The 16,203-nt window shown below is 35.6% G+C and overlaps 1 long non-coding RNA gene across 1 annotated transcript in view; it reads left to right on the forward strand.

Moving 5' to 3' along the window:
• LOC147916518 (uncharacterized) overlaps positions 1–8,788 on the forward strand; it is a 31,629-nt gene extending 22,841 nt beyond the window's left edge. Inside the window, exon 3 of the long non-coding RNA XR_015553021.1 lies at positions 8,508–8,788. This is a non-coding gene — a long non-coding RNA (uncharacterized LOC147916518). The remainder of the gene's footprint in view (positions 1–8,507) is intronic.
• Positions 8,789–16,203: the final 7,415 nt, after the last annotated feature.

Raw genomic sequence — 16,203 nt, forward strand, 5'->3', positions numbered from 1 at the left:
AACAAAGACGTCAACTCTCCTACATTGTTCCCAGGAAGCTTCTCACTTAGGGCATCTATTTTATCAAATGTCTTTTATTCCTCTTTCTCCCCATGCAAGTATTGGAAATGAGGAAGAAATTGGTTTAATGGTTTTCTGAGAAATCAGCTAAATTCTAATGTTGTTTGATCACACCCAGTTGCAAAAATATCAAGTGCATTTCCATTTAGAGTGCTTGCTTAAACAGCCGTGCAAATGGGGAACACCCGGGAATCAGCATACATCATGAGAGAGTTTTGAATTTTTTTCAGTACACACTTGCATTAATCCACTCTGTTACTCTTGAAAATAATGCATTTTTCCAGCACATCATTCCTTAAATGAGGGTGATCCATCACCACCGGAGATTCACCAGTGAGGAGCATTAATAAAAGCAGACAACTTCAGTTGTGTTTTCTTTGGGAAGGTTTGCTCCACATGAGTACAACTTTTGGTTGCTTATGCCAAAAATCCAACCCAGATGTTTCTACAACTTTTATTTTCCTTGCTAGGACATTTCCCTAGATAATAGTCTATCACAACTCTCATTCTACTCTTCATTAAGGAGTTGTTCATCTCAAAATATTCTATGTCATATAGTGGGATGGGGTTTTCTCACTTCTTCTGAAAACTGAAGAATTAAACATGCCGTAGCAACTGGACTAGACATTCTGCTCCCTAACTCAGAACTCTAATGTGATTAAAAGACACGCACATTCAAACAACCATTTGAATAGTAATTGGCGAGGCTCAGGTGTGGAATTTAGATAAATTTCACATTTTTATCACATATTTTTCAAATTTTAAATATTTCTGGATCATTTGCTTCCTGCAAATGGGTAATAATGGGCTATATAGGAGAACTGAATATTTAAATTTCGGTATTTAATTAGATTAAGAATTAGCTAAGTGATGTTTTATTGAATGAAATTATATGGTATTTTTTCTCCTAATCAAAACCTATTTTTTTGCCATTCCAAAATGTGTATAAGTACATCACATTTTTAGGCAGCATTACTGACTGTGGGGTTTAATCTCTAAATATTGCTACTGTGTTTTAGAATCTGGACTTCCCATAGGGTGGGGTGAACTCTCTAGCGTAGCTACATTTTAGCTTTAATGATAAGAAGATTTCATCTTCTCGTATTCCACACTAAAACTAAACATAATGATTTAAGTGAGTGTCTACGCTTGCAGTGTTGCATCAAATATTGTCACCTCAATAATACTGAAAATAAAAATTTCTTAATCTACAAATCATAATATATAATCAGTGCTCAATTATATAATATGTTTATGAAATTTAGAGAAATATAAAAATATAACAATAAAATATATAGAAACTCCCTAGAGCTAATCACCTTTTTTGATGTTATTCTCAGTAATTAGATATGAGGGAATTTAATCAGGTAAAAACAATTGATAATATATGTTAATATGTTGATTAATCATAGCAATATACTTACATGATAGATCCACGGGGATATGCATCATTTGAAACATACCTTACAAAAAATTCTCAGTAGAAACTGTGCTGAGTATCTAATTGTGTGAAGTTGACAAGAGATGGGAAGGGTTTTAAAAGAAAAGAATTACCATAAGACCCAGATGTAAGATCAGGGAGAGTCATGTGTCTTTATATAAAGAAAAGCTGGCCTGAAGAAAGAAATGGTACATCCCAATCAGCTGAGGAAGTCGGCACAAAGAAAGTACTGAAGAAATGAATTAGAAGCCTCAAAGGCAAACACTGAGTACGAAAAAGGAACATGGTGTGAAACAAAGGAAGAGAGGTGGCACAGATAAATTTACGTGCTTGATTTTTTCCTTATAATTTCCTGAGTTTGGCTTTGAATTTTATAGTGTCCCAGAGCAACAGAGTTCAAATTAGTAATATAGGAATAATAATTTTTAATCACCGACTGGAGTTAGTATGTAGAAAGTCACAAGTGAGTATCACTCCTTCCAAAGAAGTAGACGAACCTGGGTAAGCTACAAAATCAGTTTAAAAAAATCAGAGAATTAGGTATGCAAAGAAACCACAATGAACTAAAATCCTGAAAGCTATGAGCACTTGAGCAGCTGTCACCACTAACAAAGGGATGAGAAGAGGAGGAATCTTCCAGAGATAAGGGCAAGACATGTAGAAATCGGACCAACCTTTAATGAACTTTCACAGCAGTCTGTAGACCAGTGTGACGGGTGAGAATCACATGGCATCTCAGCCACAGAGGGACTCTGCACTCACTAGCCAAATCTTTCCCCAAGCGTTCACCATGATGGGGTACCCTGAAGCCTGGAGACATAGCGGGAGAGTTGAGAGAGATTCTCTCTGAGTGCATGGGCCTTTCCCATGGGCAAAGCAGCCATCGCTGAAAGCGGGTCTGGGGAGGGAGTGATGGAAGAAATTCATAGAGGTCCTCTGGGCTTCGCCGGCTGGCCTGCAGCAGAATGCCAAAGGCTGGGCCAGGGCGGGAGGATAGAGAGAAATCCCTAGAAACTCTGGCCCTTCCCCAAGTGTACTGCAGTAGGCCTCCAAAACCTGAGGTCTGGGCTGCAGGATAGACAAAGATCTCCCAAGGAGCAGGACCAGAGAGCAAAGAGAACTCCAAAACGGCCCAGAAAGCTGGAAGCTGGAAGTAGGGGAAAAAAATCACCAGACTCCTGCCACTGCTCAGATCCGAAGCCTTGCTAAAGGGAGGCATTTTAAGTCAGGTCTTCAAAGTGCTTTAAAAGTCAGTGATGAGCTGCATTTAACTAAAGCTGCAAGAAAAGTCAGATGGAGGTCAAATATAGACTAGGCAGATTTAGCCCTCATCACTAATGGCCGACACAAGAAGAACATCCCTTTACAGAGATAAATGTTATTTACCTTGGTTTCTTACGTACAAAGTCTGTCATAAAAAACAATAATAATATTAATAACAGACACAAAGAAATAAGCAATATGACCTTTGTTGAAGAGAGGAAACAATTGATGGAAATAGAACTAGAATTGGCCACAGTGCTGGAATTATCAGACAGGGACTTTAAAATAACTGGGAGAGATACGCCTAATGGAAAAGGTGGACAACACGCATGCACAAATGACAAATTTTAGCACAGAGATGGACACTATAAAAATAAAGAAAATGAAAAATACGATATAAGAAATAATTTTTTTCTATGGGATTAACAGAAGACTGGACACAACAAAGGAATCAATGAATTTGAAGACGCGTGGATAGAAATTATTTAAAGTATAACCCAAAGAGAAAAAGAAAAGCACAGAACACCTGAGATCTGTGGAGCAACATCAAATGGTAATATACGTATAATTGAGGTCCCAGAAGGAGGGAAAATAGAAATTGGGCCAGGAGAATTATTTGAACAGATTACAGCTGAGATTTTTTTCCAATTTGATAAAACATATCAATCCATAGATTGAGAAAGCTCAACAAACCCTAAGCCAGATAAATGCAAAGAAAACCATAACTGGTTTCATCATAGACAAACTGATGAAAACCACATATAAAGAAACAGCTAAAGAAAGAAGAATCATCACATAGAGATATATTGGTAGCTGACTTTTCATCAGAAAAAATGTGGACCAAATACAATAGAATGACATCTTTAAAGTGCTGAAAGAAAGACAAAAAAGAACTGTCAAACTGGAATTCCATACTGAGTGAAAATATTCCTCAAAAATGAAGGCAAAAGAAAGACATTTTCAGACAGATAGAAGCTAAGCAAATTCCTCACTAGCAGACCTGTACTGGATGGAATGTTAATAGATGTTCTTCAGGAATCGATACCATAGGGTAGTCAGATATGCAGAAACCAATAAGGGGACCAGATAGGGTAAAAATACGAGTAAGTATAAAATATCTTTTTATTTTATTTAAGTACACATATACAAATTCTGTGTCCAGCAAGACTATCGGTGCCATTTTGCTAACAGCATTTGTTCACTTCGTGTCTCTGTGTCACATTTTAATAATTCTCTCAATATTTCAAACTTTTTCACTGTTATATTTGTTATGGTGATCTGTGATCAGTGATCTTTGCTGTTACTATTGTAATTGTTTTGGGGCGCCACAAACCGCACCCATATAAGACAATGAACTTAATAGATAGATGTTGTGTGTGTTCTGACTGCTCCACCTACTGGCCAATCCCCTCCTCTCTCCCTCTCTTCAGGCCTCCCTATTCCCTGAGACACAACATTATGTCTACTATGGCCTCTAAATGTTCAAAGGAAAGGAAGAGTTTCATGTCTCTCACTTTAAATCAAAAGCTAGAAATGATGACGCTTAGTGAGGAAGACACGTTGAAAACTGAGATAGGCTGAAAGCTAGGCCTCTTGTGCCAAACAATTAGCTAAATTGTGAATGTAAAGGAAAAGTTCTAAAGGAAATTAAAAGTGATACTCCAGTGAACACATGAATGGTAATAAAGCAAAACAGCCTTATTGCTGATACGGAGAAAGTTTGAGTGGTCTGGATAGAAGATCAAATAAGCCACAACATTACCTTAAGCCAAAGCCTAATCCAGAGCAAGGCCCTAATTCTTTTCAATTCCATGAATGCTGAGAGAGGTGAGGAAGATGCAGAAGAGAAATTTGAAACTGTCGGAGGCTAGGTCATAAGGTTTAAGGAGAGAAGCAATCTCCATAACACAAGAGTGCAAGGTGAAGCAGCAAGTGTTGATGTAGAAGCTACAGCAGGTTATCCAGAAGATCTAGCTAAGATAATTAACGAAGGTGACTACACCAAACAACAGATTTTCGATGTAGGTGAAACAGCTTTCTACTGGAAGAAAATGCCATCTAGGACTTTCATAGCTAAAGAGGAGAAGCCAATACCTAGCTTCAAATCTTCAAGACTCTCCTGTTAGGGGCTAATGCAGCTGGTGACTTTAAGTTGAAGCCAATGCTCATTTACCATTCCAAAAATCCTAGAGCCCTTAAGAATCATGCTAAATCTACTCTGCCTGTGCTCTATAAATGGAACAACAAGGCCTAGATGACAGCACATCTGTTTACAACATGATTTACTGAATATTTTAAGCCACCTGTTGAGACCTACTGCTCAGAAGAAGATTTCTTTCAAAATATTACTGCTCATTGACAATGTACCTGGTCACCCAAGAGCTCTGATGGAGATGTACAATGAGATTAATGCTGTTTTCATGCCTGCTAACACAACATCCATTCTACAGCATGTGGATCAAAGAGTAATTTTAACTTTCAAGTCTTAGTATTTGAGAAATACATTTCATATGGCTATAGCTGCCACATATAGTGATTTTTCTGATGGATCTGGGCAAAATAAATTGAAAACCTCTGTAAAGGATTCACCATTCTAGATTAAGAACATTTGTGATTCATGGAAAGTGGTCAAAATATCAACATTAACAGGAGTTTGGGAGAAATTGTTTCCAACCCTCAGGGATGACTTTGAGAGGTTCAAGACATCAAGTGGAGGAAGTAACTTGCAGATGTGGTGGAAATAGCAAGAGAACTAGAATTAGAAGTGGATCCTGAAGACGTGACTGAATTGCTGCAATCTCATGATAAGACTTTAACAGATGAGGAGTTCCTTCTTAAGGATGAGCAAAGAAAGTGGTTTCTTGAGATGGAATCTATTCCTGGTGAAGATGCTGTTAAGATTGTTGAAATGACAACAAAGGATTTAGAATGTTACATAAACTTAGTTGATAAGGCAGTGGCAGGGTTTGATAGGACTGAATCCAACTTTGAAAGAAGTTCTGCAGTAGGTAAAATGCCATCAAACAGCGTCGCACGCTACAGAGAAGTCGTTCATGAAAGAAAGGGCCAATTGATGCGGCAAGCTTCACTGTAGTCTTATTTTAAGAAATTGCCACAGCCACCAAAACTTCAGCACCCACCACCCTGACCTGTCAGCAGCCGTCAACATCGAGGCAAGACCCTCCACCAGCAGGAAGATTACAACTCGCTGAAGACTCTGATGATGGTTAGCATTGTTTAACAATAAAGTTTTTTTTTTTTTTTTTTAAACAACTCAGATTTATTGTTTTACAGTTCTGTAGGTTAGCAGTCTGACATGGGTCTCTTTGGGCTAAAATCAAGGTGTTGGCAGAACTAGGTTCTAACAATAAAGTATTTTTAAATTAAGGTACATACATTGTTTTTTAGACATAATGCTGTTGCATGTTTAATAGACTACAGTATAGTGTAGACATAACTTTTATGTGCACTGGGAAACGAAAAAATTCATGTGACTCGCTTTATTGTGATTGGCTTTATTGTGGTAGTCTGGAACCAAACCTGCAATATCTTGGAGGTGTGCCTGTATAGAAGTAAAATATATTACAATAAGATCATGGAATTATACTGTTGTACTTTTTGACATTGTTAATAAAGTAGTATAAATAGAAGCAAATATGAAAATGATAGATGAAATCAATCATAATATATTAAATTAAAATGGACTAATCACTCCCCGTAAAAGGCAGAGGTTGTTAAACTGGTTTAAAAAAGAAAAAATGGATTCCATTATATGTCGTTTCCAAGAAACACAGTTTAAATATTAACAAAGATGTTGAAAATAAAAGCATGGAAATATGCACTCTGCAAACACTAAGCACAGGAAACTGTCGTGGCTACATTAACATCAGAGTAAATTTCAAGACAATGATTTTACTAGAACTAAAGACATTTCATAAAGATAAAAGAGTGAATTCATTAAGAAGATCTAACAATTTTAAATATACAAGTACATAAAAACAAAGCTTTCAAGTACATGAAGCACAACTTAAACACTAAAGGGAGAAATAGATAAAATTCACATACAGTTGGATATTTTAAGAACATTTTCTCAGCGATTGAAAGGACAAGTAGACAAAATATTGGTGTCACAGAAGACTTGAACAATAACATCTATTAAGCTGGCCTGATTGATATCTCTAGAACACTACACCCAACAGCTATAGATAACTCACACTTTTTGTAAGCATACCTAGAATATTCACCAAGAGGGACAATATGCTGGGGCATAAAACAAGTCTCAGTACATTTCAAAGGATCAAAATAATGTAGAATAGTGTTTATGACCACAATAAGGTTAATTAGAAATTAATAACAATAAGATATCAAGAACATCAGAAAATATTTGGAAATAAAAACACAATTTTAAATGGCCCATCATCAAGATGCAGAACCAAATCAGTCTGGCAGACTTCCAGATGTTATCAGGACACAAGATTACAAATATAGAGCTATATAGTTGAGTGGACCCCCTTTAAGAGCACAAGGAACTGATTAGTCCTTCGAATGTGATATAGAAATATTCTTTAGGTTTCATGATCACTGATAGTTAATTTCCACTCCTCAGGGTCTTGATCAACTCTGTCATTCAGTTCTGTCTGAAATATCTGGAAACATTCTTTTACAGTTTCTCCCCAACTCCCCATTTTATTCTCCATTCTCAGAATAGTTTATAGCATTACCAGAATAGTGCAGGAGTCAGAGGTGGTAAAAATATCTAGTTCCCCTAGGAGTCTGCAATGCTAAAGTTATCGTTCTAACAACAGGAATTTTATAAGGGAAGGTTAGGCTCTGGGAATGAATGTTATTAATGTAGTCAACTCAACATCACAGTTGCAATTTAAATAATGGAATGTTGGCATAGTTAAAAGATAAGTTCTCTAGTATTATTAAACATCTTGTAATCAAGCAAGAAAAACGAATGTAAAGAATGGGATATTATGCAAAAATAGAACATAAAAGCCATAATGATTGTTCAATAGGTAAGTGCAGCTGCATGAAACTAATGTGCATAAAAATATTTTACTTTTACCTCTTTTAAGAAGACTTTCTGGAAATTGATAAAGTGTACCAAAATCAAAAGATTTTACATCTGATTGCAATACCTGCATCAATAGAATAATATCTGATCACAAATATTTTCTGTTAAATTGCTAGTAAGTATTGGGCCTATTTTGCAGATGTAATTAAATTTTCTCCCCTCTTTGGAAGATGTTTTTGCTCTTCAGATTGTTTCTATAATCAAAGTAACCTTGTTCTATTTAATAAAAGTAATGCATGGATATTATTAAATATATCATATATAGAAACGTCTAAACTGAGGAAATGTATAAAGGAGATAATGAAGTTGCTCCTGAAGTCACCCTAGAGATCATCACTGTTTAACAGTCAATAAATATCCATTCAGACTTGTTTATGTACATAAACAAAAATTAGATATATATATGTAGATATGTGTTTATGTAGAGCATTTATTAAATGTGCATGGAATTATAAGTATATATACATACATATTGTCCTATAATCTGATTTATTCACATTAATTATGCGATGCAGCTATATTTAATAATGTGCTATAGATAATAAAATCCAACTTTTATAATAGCTATATGCTGGGCATCTTTCCCAGCACTTGATATAAATTAACTCATTTTATCTTTATAATAACCAGTGTGTTATATACAATTATTATACTCATTTACAGGTAAGAAAAATGAAGAGCAACGAGATCAAGTAAATTGTCCAAGTTACATCACTAAGAAGTGGAACAACAGAGCACTTCATCCTCTTTAACAGTTGCCTGGCAGCCCGATGTACAGACGCACCTTGGTTTATTTAATTTCACACATGGATGAACATTTAAGCTACTTCTACTATTACAATTGAAGTTGTAATAAACATTCTTGTACATATATTTTTGTATATTTGTCCATAGGATAATTTCCTAGGGTAAATAGACTAGCTGGACTCTAGGAAACTGGGAGGTGGAGGGGTACATAGGCATGTATATATATATGCATGTATATACATAATAAAATAAATAAAAGAAATACAGTTTTTGTTTTTTGAAAGATTATTGGTAACAGTATGTATGGAGAAATATATACTTTGATGATAAATTTCATACATACATATAGATATATTGCACATGTGTGTATATATATTCTTACAAATAGATTTTATACACACAAACACCTATATATATATCATGTAAGTATTGTGTATGTATCATGTGCATACCACGTATATGTATAAATATACGTACATATAAACATGAAATTTTACATCAAAGTGTATATTTCTCCGTACATCCCCATTACCAATAATCTTTGCAAAAAACCCACCAATTTGTGTTTCTTTTACTATTAGTGATATTATGCATCTTTTCATAAAGTTTGTTAGCTATTTGTTTTTCCTTTCCCAAGAATATTTGATCCTGTGTTTGCCTCTGCTCTGGGGGACTACTGTTCCACATTTGTGCTTCGGTGACTATGCTTCTAGGCTACTCAGCGCCCCCAAAGGAAAGCACGTGTTCCCTATAACTCATCTATAGTTAAAATAAAAGTGCCTGAGAGTTGACCTCTGTGGGAAGAACACCTGCCTGGAATGCGAGGCGAATAGATGCATAAACCCCATGTGAGATGCGCCTGCCTCTATTTGTAATGCAAAGTTTGTTAATAAGAGCCAGCTGTCTCACAGAGCCAGCGAGTTCCTGCTCAGAACATGTTTACTAAAAGGCCCTCTCCAAATGACAACCAACTGGGCAAGTATCCTCAAGCTGTTTTTAGATGAGAGAAAAGAAGGAAAAATGGGATTAAAGATACATTTTATAGAACTCCTGCTGAACAACTCCAGGAAGCTTTCCAATAAATTTAAGGTGGTACTCAATAAAGCAAAAACTTAATTCTACTCAGAAATTGCTTTCAAGAGCTCATGAAAAGGCTAAACAGTTCTTATGACCCTTAGTATTCTTCATTTTTCCTTCATTTGGACCATTTCATCAAAGCAACTTCTAATCAGTCAGTAATGATGCAGATCTCTTTACTCGTTCAAAATATATATCAATTATCCATTTTTCAGTCTCATGAAAAGAGTTTAAATATCATTGTTCCTAGATCTAAAAATGAATGCCTTGAAATGACTTTTTCAAAATATAATGTTACTTTCCCCCACTGTGTGTGTTTGTGTGTATGTGTGTGTCTTTTAAAGCACTTTAGACAAAGAATAACATACATTTCATCTAGAAATATTTAGGAGACCAACAGGAAGCTTTATTACTCATAGAAGGAAAATTATGAAAGAGAAATTAAGCAAGTTGTTTAATGCGTGGATTGTAATTTGGAATTTTCTGAGAAACAGGACCTAATTGGAAGAGAGCCTTCAGGAGGAATTCCATGCCAACTCAACCAGCATTTTACTTATTTGGAAGTCACAAATTTTGAACAGTCTAAACTAGCGATTTCCAACCTGTGGAAACTTTGCAGAATCCTTGGCTATACTGAGTTATTGCACAAAGTTGAATAAGATCCAAACGCAAACCGAAATGTAGTAAAACAGAGTTGTTGCCTTACGTTTGAAGGCTTCTTGCAAATCAGTACAAAAAAATGATGGTCCAAAGGAAAAAATAGTGAGCAAAAAATACAAGTAGGGAATAGATTTTATAAAATACCAGGAGCCAGGACATGGAATTTTTTTTTTTTATAATTTTATTTATTTATTTTTCCCCCAAATCCCCAGTAGATAGTTGTATGTCATAGCTGCACATCCTTCTACTTACTGTATGTAGGATGCGGCCTCAGCATGGCTGAAGAAGCGGTGCGTCAGTGCGCACCCGGTATCCGAACCGGGGCCGCCAGCAGCAGAGCACGCGCACTTAACCGCTAAGCCACCGGGCTGGCCCCCGGGACATGGAATTTTGATGTGTTGCCTTTCATTTGGAAGGACTGAATGACAGAGTGCTGAGAGCACCGGCGCCTGAGTGAGATGGACTCGGGTTCCAGCCTTGTCACATGAGGCAGGTACGTGAGTCTCCTGCCTGAGTCTCCTTGTCTTTATTTATAAGAGGAAAATAGCAGTAGTTCTTACCTTATAGTGTTCTGTGGGAATTGAAAAAGAGAATGCCTTGGTGCTTGGTGGCTAATAATGAGATAGCATTCTTTGTTTATTATTTAGTCAAAGAATTGAATGATACTATTCAATGTTTGCATGATGTTGAGAAATAAACATACCACATTATATGTAGAAGTCCAAACGGAATCATCTTGCTACACTGGAAGAAAAGTTGGCAATATGAATTGACAAGGTAAGTAATTCCACATGTAGAGTCCATAATAAAGAAATAGAAAAATAATGAAAAGTATATGTACAAGGTTGTTTGCTAAAAATTTCTTTATAGTAGCAAAAAATAATTCTAAAAGTATAAAATGTATAACTTTGTATATGTATATAATGGAGTGTAACAGTCATAAAAAATAATATGGTGGACTGATTTAATTACATGAAAAGATGTTCATACATGTGGATTGTTTTTTTTTTTTAAGATTTTTATTCATTTATATTTTTCCCCTCAAAGCCCCAGTGATAGTTATATGTCATAGCTGCACATCCTTCTAGTTGCTGTATGTGGGACGCGGCCTCAGCATGGCCGGAGAAGCGGTGCGTCGGTGCGAGCCCGGGATCCGAACCCCGGGCCGCCAGCAGCGGAGCATGCGCACTTAACCTCTAAGCCACGGGGCCAGCCCTGGATTGTTTTAATCCACATAGAGTAGTCCTGTTTTCTAAGAAGTTCTAAAATATACACATTTTTAAAGTACAGAAGAATATGTATGAAAAATTTTGTGAGTTATTTCTAAATAGTGAAATTTGAGTTGATGTATTATTTTATTACTTTCGTAATTGTTCCATAATCAATGCATTTTACTCATCTACATTTGGAACAGTGTATGAGAAGTACAGATGGAAGAGAAGTATTACAGTTCCTGATTACAGTAACAACACCTTTGCCGCGTAAAGCAGTACATATTAATGCCTATTTACATGGATCGTATAATTCCCTCACAATAGCAGGTAAATTAAACCTTAATGAATTGCTACTTCTTAATAAATTCTTAACTTTTATTCGTCCTGCCTTTGATAGGGTGAGCTATGGCAAAGATGGAGAAAAGTTTTTTCAAATCTGAACTCTAGTCCTAGCTCCACCTTTCCTCTTGTGAAAAAAAAATCTGAGCATTTCTCATATTTTTAAAAATGTTACGAGACACATTGGTCAGGTAGCAAAGAGTAAAACTTTACATCAATAATTTTGCTAAAGTTTCCTAACACATTTTTTACTCAAAAACATAGAAATCAATGTTACATCACTCTTCCATTTATTGATCCAAGAAATGTTTATGGAATACCTACTGTGTGCCCGGTACAGACCCAGAGTTGAAGCTTAAGTGTAAAAGATGACTGGATACGTCTGTTGATATCTAAAACAAAAGTGTCACTAACGATTTGTCAACGCAAAATAACCAATAATCGTTCAATAGATAAGAGAAATAAAGTGAGTTTACTTGAGCCAGAGTGGGGATTATAATCGAGGAAGCCTTTAGAAAGCGTTCTGGAGAAGCATGGTTTACAGTCCCATCTTATATCTTTTTAGAACAAAGAATATACATTAAACGCACCCAGGATACATTTTGATCAAAGTTTCAAAGAGGTTTTCAATCACAAATTAACAGGTCAATGTGACTGTGATGTCAGGAAAGGGACTAATCCGGGCGTTACCAATAGGGCGTGGGGTGTTACCAATAGGGCGTTACCAATAGGATGTAGGAGGGGAAGTATGCATTCTTACCTTAAGAGAGTGTATTCTTTACCATAATGGTTAAGCAGATGTGCAATGTAAGTTTGATAGGTCATAAATCAGGCTTTTTAGTTCAAGCCAAATCAGTTTTGAACCAGAATAGTTACCCCATATACCTTAATATGTGAAAATCTGTCAGATTAAAAGAATTAGGTAATGAAAGGAAGAAATTACTAGTATACAGGAAGCATTTCGAAGAAAAAAATAATAAAATTTTTATCCAAGGATTGATATTTCTCTAAGCTCATTTAATGGTATTGTTTTTCTTTTCCTATGTTGGCCTTTATTTCCAACTGATAAACTTTTTTTTTTTTTAATTTTTTTTATTTATTTCTCTTTCCCCCCAAAGCCCCAGCAGATAGCTGTATGTCATAGCTGCACATCCCTCCAGTCGCTGTATGTGGGACGCAGCCTCAGCATGGCTGGACAAGCGGTGTGTTGGTGCGCGCCCGGGATCTGAACCCCGGGCCGCCAGTAGCGAAGTGCGAGCACTTTACCGCTAAGCCACGGGGCCGGCCCCGAACTGATAAACTTTTAACTACTAGATTTGATTTGAATATTATAGAAAAGATTACCACGATAGCATTTCCATTACTCCTATGCAGAGTGGAAAGTAAAGATGGAACTGTCATAGTACCTGGTTAATCACAGATGAACTACTTCACATACGTCAGAATCCCTTTCTAAGGGTGTTATGTATAATTTCAGTACACCAACAAAATACTATTTTATCTAATCATGACTGGCTGAGCTAGAATTTGTGAATACAGGGACAATGACTTTTCTTAGTGAATTTGTTGCTTTCTTGATAAAATGCAGGTTGTGAAGAGAAATGAACAACCACAGAAGGCTCCACTCAAGGTTGCTAAGTCAATTCATTTAAATTCAACAAATGTTTATTGAACACCCACTGGGTGCCAAATCTTGGTGCTAGAGTGATCGATTTATAATGGTTTGGATGGTTATCAATTAACAGAGTTTGCAATATTTTCATTGCTATATGTGTGGTTGGGTGGGGTTCTGAGATAATTAACATATTAAAATCCTGTAAATTCCTAGAGAAATGATACAGAAAGATAAACAAATGTTATTCTCTGTACTCATAACTATCATTTCTTTTGTAACAACCTATTTCTTAGAAAATTGTGCTTTAAAAACAAATATGGAAAATTCATAGTGGATAACGAATGCAAGTGGAAATCAAGTTTGCAAATTGAGACTTTACAAAAATCCTGGCAAATCAACATCTGTTCCTAGAAAGTTACTCAGACATGCTAATAAATAAAGAAAGATAAAGTTATACATAAAATCATGAGGCTAAATGAGCCTTCAGGATGAGGATGTTTATTTTTTATCTTCTCAGAAAAACTATACCAAATCCTTCACAGATTTGGCTATTCTATTCATGCAAACCTCCAAGAGAAGAGATTCTCTTTTTTTAAGCTGTGACAGGACATTCATTTATTCATTAAAGTAATATTTATTGAATGCTGCGGCAGGCCACTTGATTTCTCTTCATATGGTCAAAACCCATTAAGCTTACCAGTTAGTTGCCAATTTCTAGTTTTTTATTGCTGAATTTCCTTTTCACATCTCACAGATTATTCTACAATATTTCACACCTCTGTGCCTCTCTTGCTCTTCAATCTACTCTTAAAACTCTCCCATGGTTCTTTTAATATGAGCAAAGTCAAAGAATCTAGAGTTTAACTAGTGCATAGTCTTAGTAGATAAACTCTTATAGTAGCAGAAGCAAAAAAACCAGGAATCCAAGATTTTTATTTTAGACCCAGTTTTGTCACACCAATTGTTTATCTGAATTCTAGTCACTGGCGAAGGAAACTGCCAACATAGGATGCTTGGTTAGGACATGAGGTTGGACTTCTATAAAGTGAGGTACCAGGAGTGGTGAAAAGCAAGAAAAGTAATTCCAATAGGTGGTCCTCAGAGATAGCCACTGACAGCTTTGCCTGCCCATTTGCTTCCCATGAAGCCACGCGGCTTAGAAAACAGATCTGCTCTCAGGGCTAGGCATGTCGCAATGAGGGTTTGTGCTTTATAGTGGCACAATGAAATATTGGGCATCTCTTTGCATACGTTTTCAAATAATGATGGGGGAAACGTGATAGAGACAAATTCATTATCTATGAATATCTCTGCCTCCTTGCCTACCATAATTCCCTCCCTTCCCCCAACGGGAAAATATAGCTTCTTAGGTATTTTATAAACGAAGAAACAGGATACAGGGAGAGGGTGCAGACAAGAGTAGAGGACTTGATTTCAGAGGCTAAATCAATCAATGTAACAAAGAGCTGGGAATAGAGGAGGAAATTGAGAAAAAGAAAACTTGAGGTGGGAAGAATGATTGGTGTGAGGTGTGAGAGATTCCAAATGAGTTACAGTGAATGAACAGGTTCTTTGGGATGTCGCCCGGGGCTCTTCAGGGGACCTGAGTAAAGGAGGAAGTTCTTTTTTCTTCCGTGGGTTGTCTGTCCTCCAGCACTTCTCTAAACATGACTGTGCAGATGTGGAAGCCCAGTGTCCCAGGGTTTGTGGGCTGTAATGTAATACTCAGTTTATCTGTATTTCTCCTTCTCTAGATTTTAAACTTATTAAAGGCAGTTCTGTTTTATTCATCTTTGACTTCTGGCCATCATTGAATGATTGTGGGATTATTTCAACATTTATCTAGGATTCTACTTTAGCATTTCCAATACTAACCTTTCATTACAGTATTTTAATTATCACTTTCTCTGGAAAGCATTAATATGTTTGTGTTACCATGACTAGATTAGATAGATAGATAGATAGATAGATAGATAGATAGATAGATAGATAGAGACATAGGCATACATATATTCAACCTATGTCTCAAAGGTATATATGTTAAAGGTACAATCAGAATATTAGACCTTATTCTTGAGAAATATTACAAAGATGTGATGATTTTGTGCCTGAGAAAACTTGTCTTTTACCTCTGAAGGTATACAACTTGGCAGCTACATATACAGCTATATATACAAAGATATATATATGCTGATATTGAGGATTTAAAACATTTTAAAATATCTTTTAAGTTTTATTATATTCTAAGTCTAGAATATCACCTAAGAAAATAATTTTTAATTCAGAAAACAAATTTATGTGCAAAGATATTCATTGAGCATTGTTTTTTGATAATGAAAAACTGGAAATATCCAAAATATCCTAAGAAGAGAATAATATAGGTAAATTGTTATAGTCTTAAAACAAAACAGTTGGAAAATATTTTAAGTTATGATGTTGCTGAAAAATGCAAGATTAAACTAATATAAATATATATAAAATTAATTTTAAAGTACAGATAGAAAATGATTAGAAAGTAATACTGTTGAATGTGAATAATGGGTTTTTTAGTGTTCTTTAGACTGGGTTATTTTTTCTTTCCTTTTACATTTCTGTATTAACTACATTTCTATAATAGTATAACTTTCAAAATAACTTTAAAATCTTATTATGAAGGAATAATTAGAATACTATTTCTACAATTCTATTAATAAAATTTCTTCAAATT

Source organism: Ceratotherium simum, chromosome 8, assembly GCF_057802395.1.
Source record: "Ceratotherium simum simum isolate JZ-2026a chromosome 8, ASM5780239v1, whole genome shotgun sequence".
NCBI classification, from domain to species: Eukaryota; Metazoa; Chordata; class Mammalia; order Perissodactyla; family Rhinocerotidae; genus Ceratotherium; species Ceratotherium simum.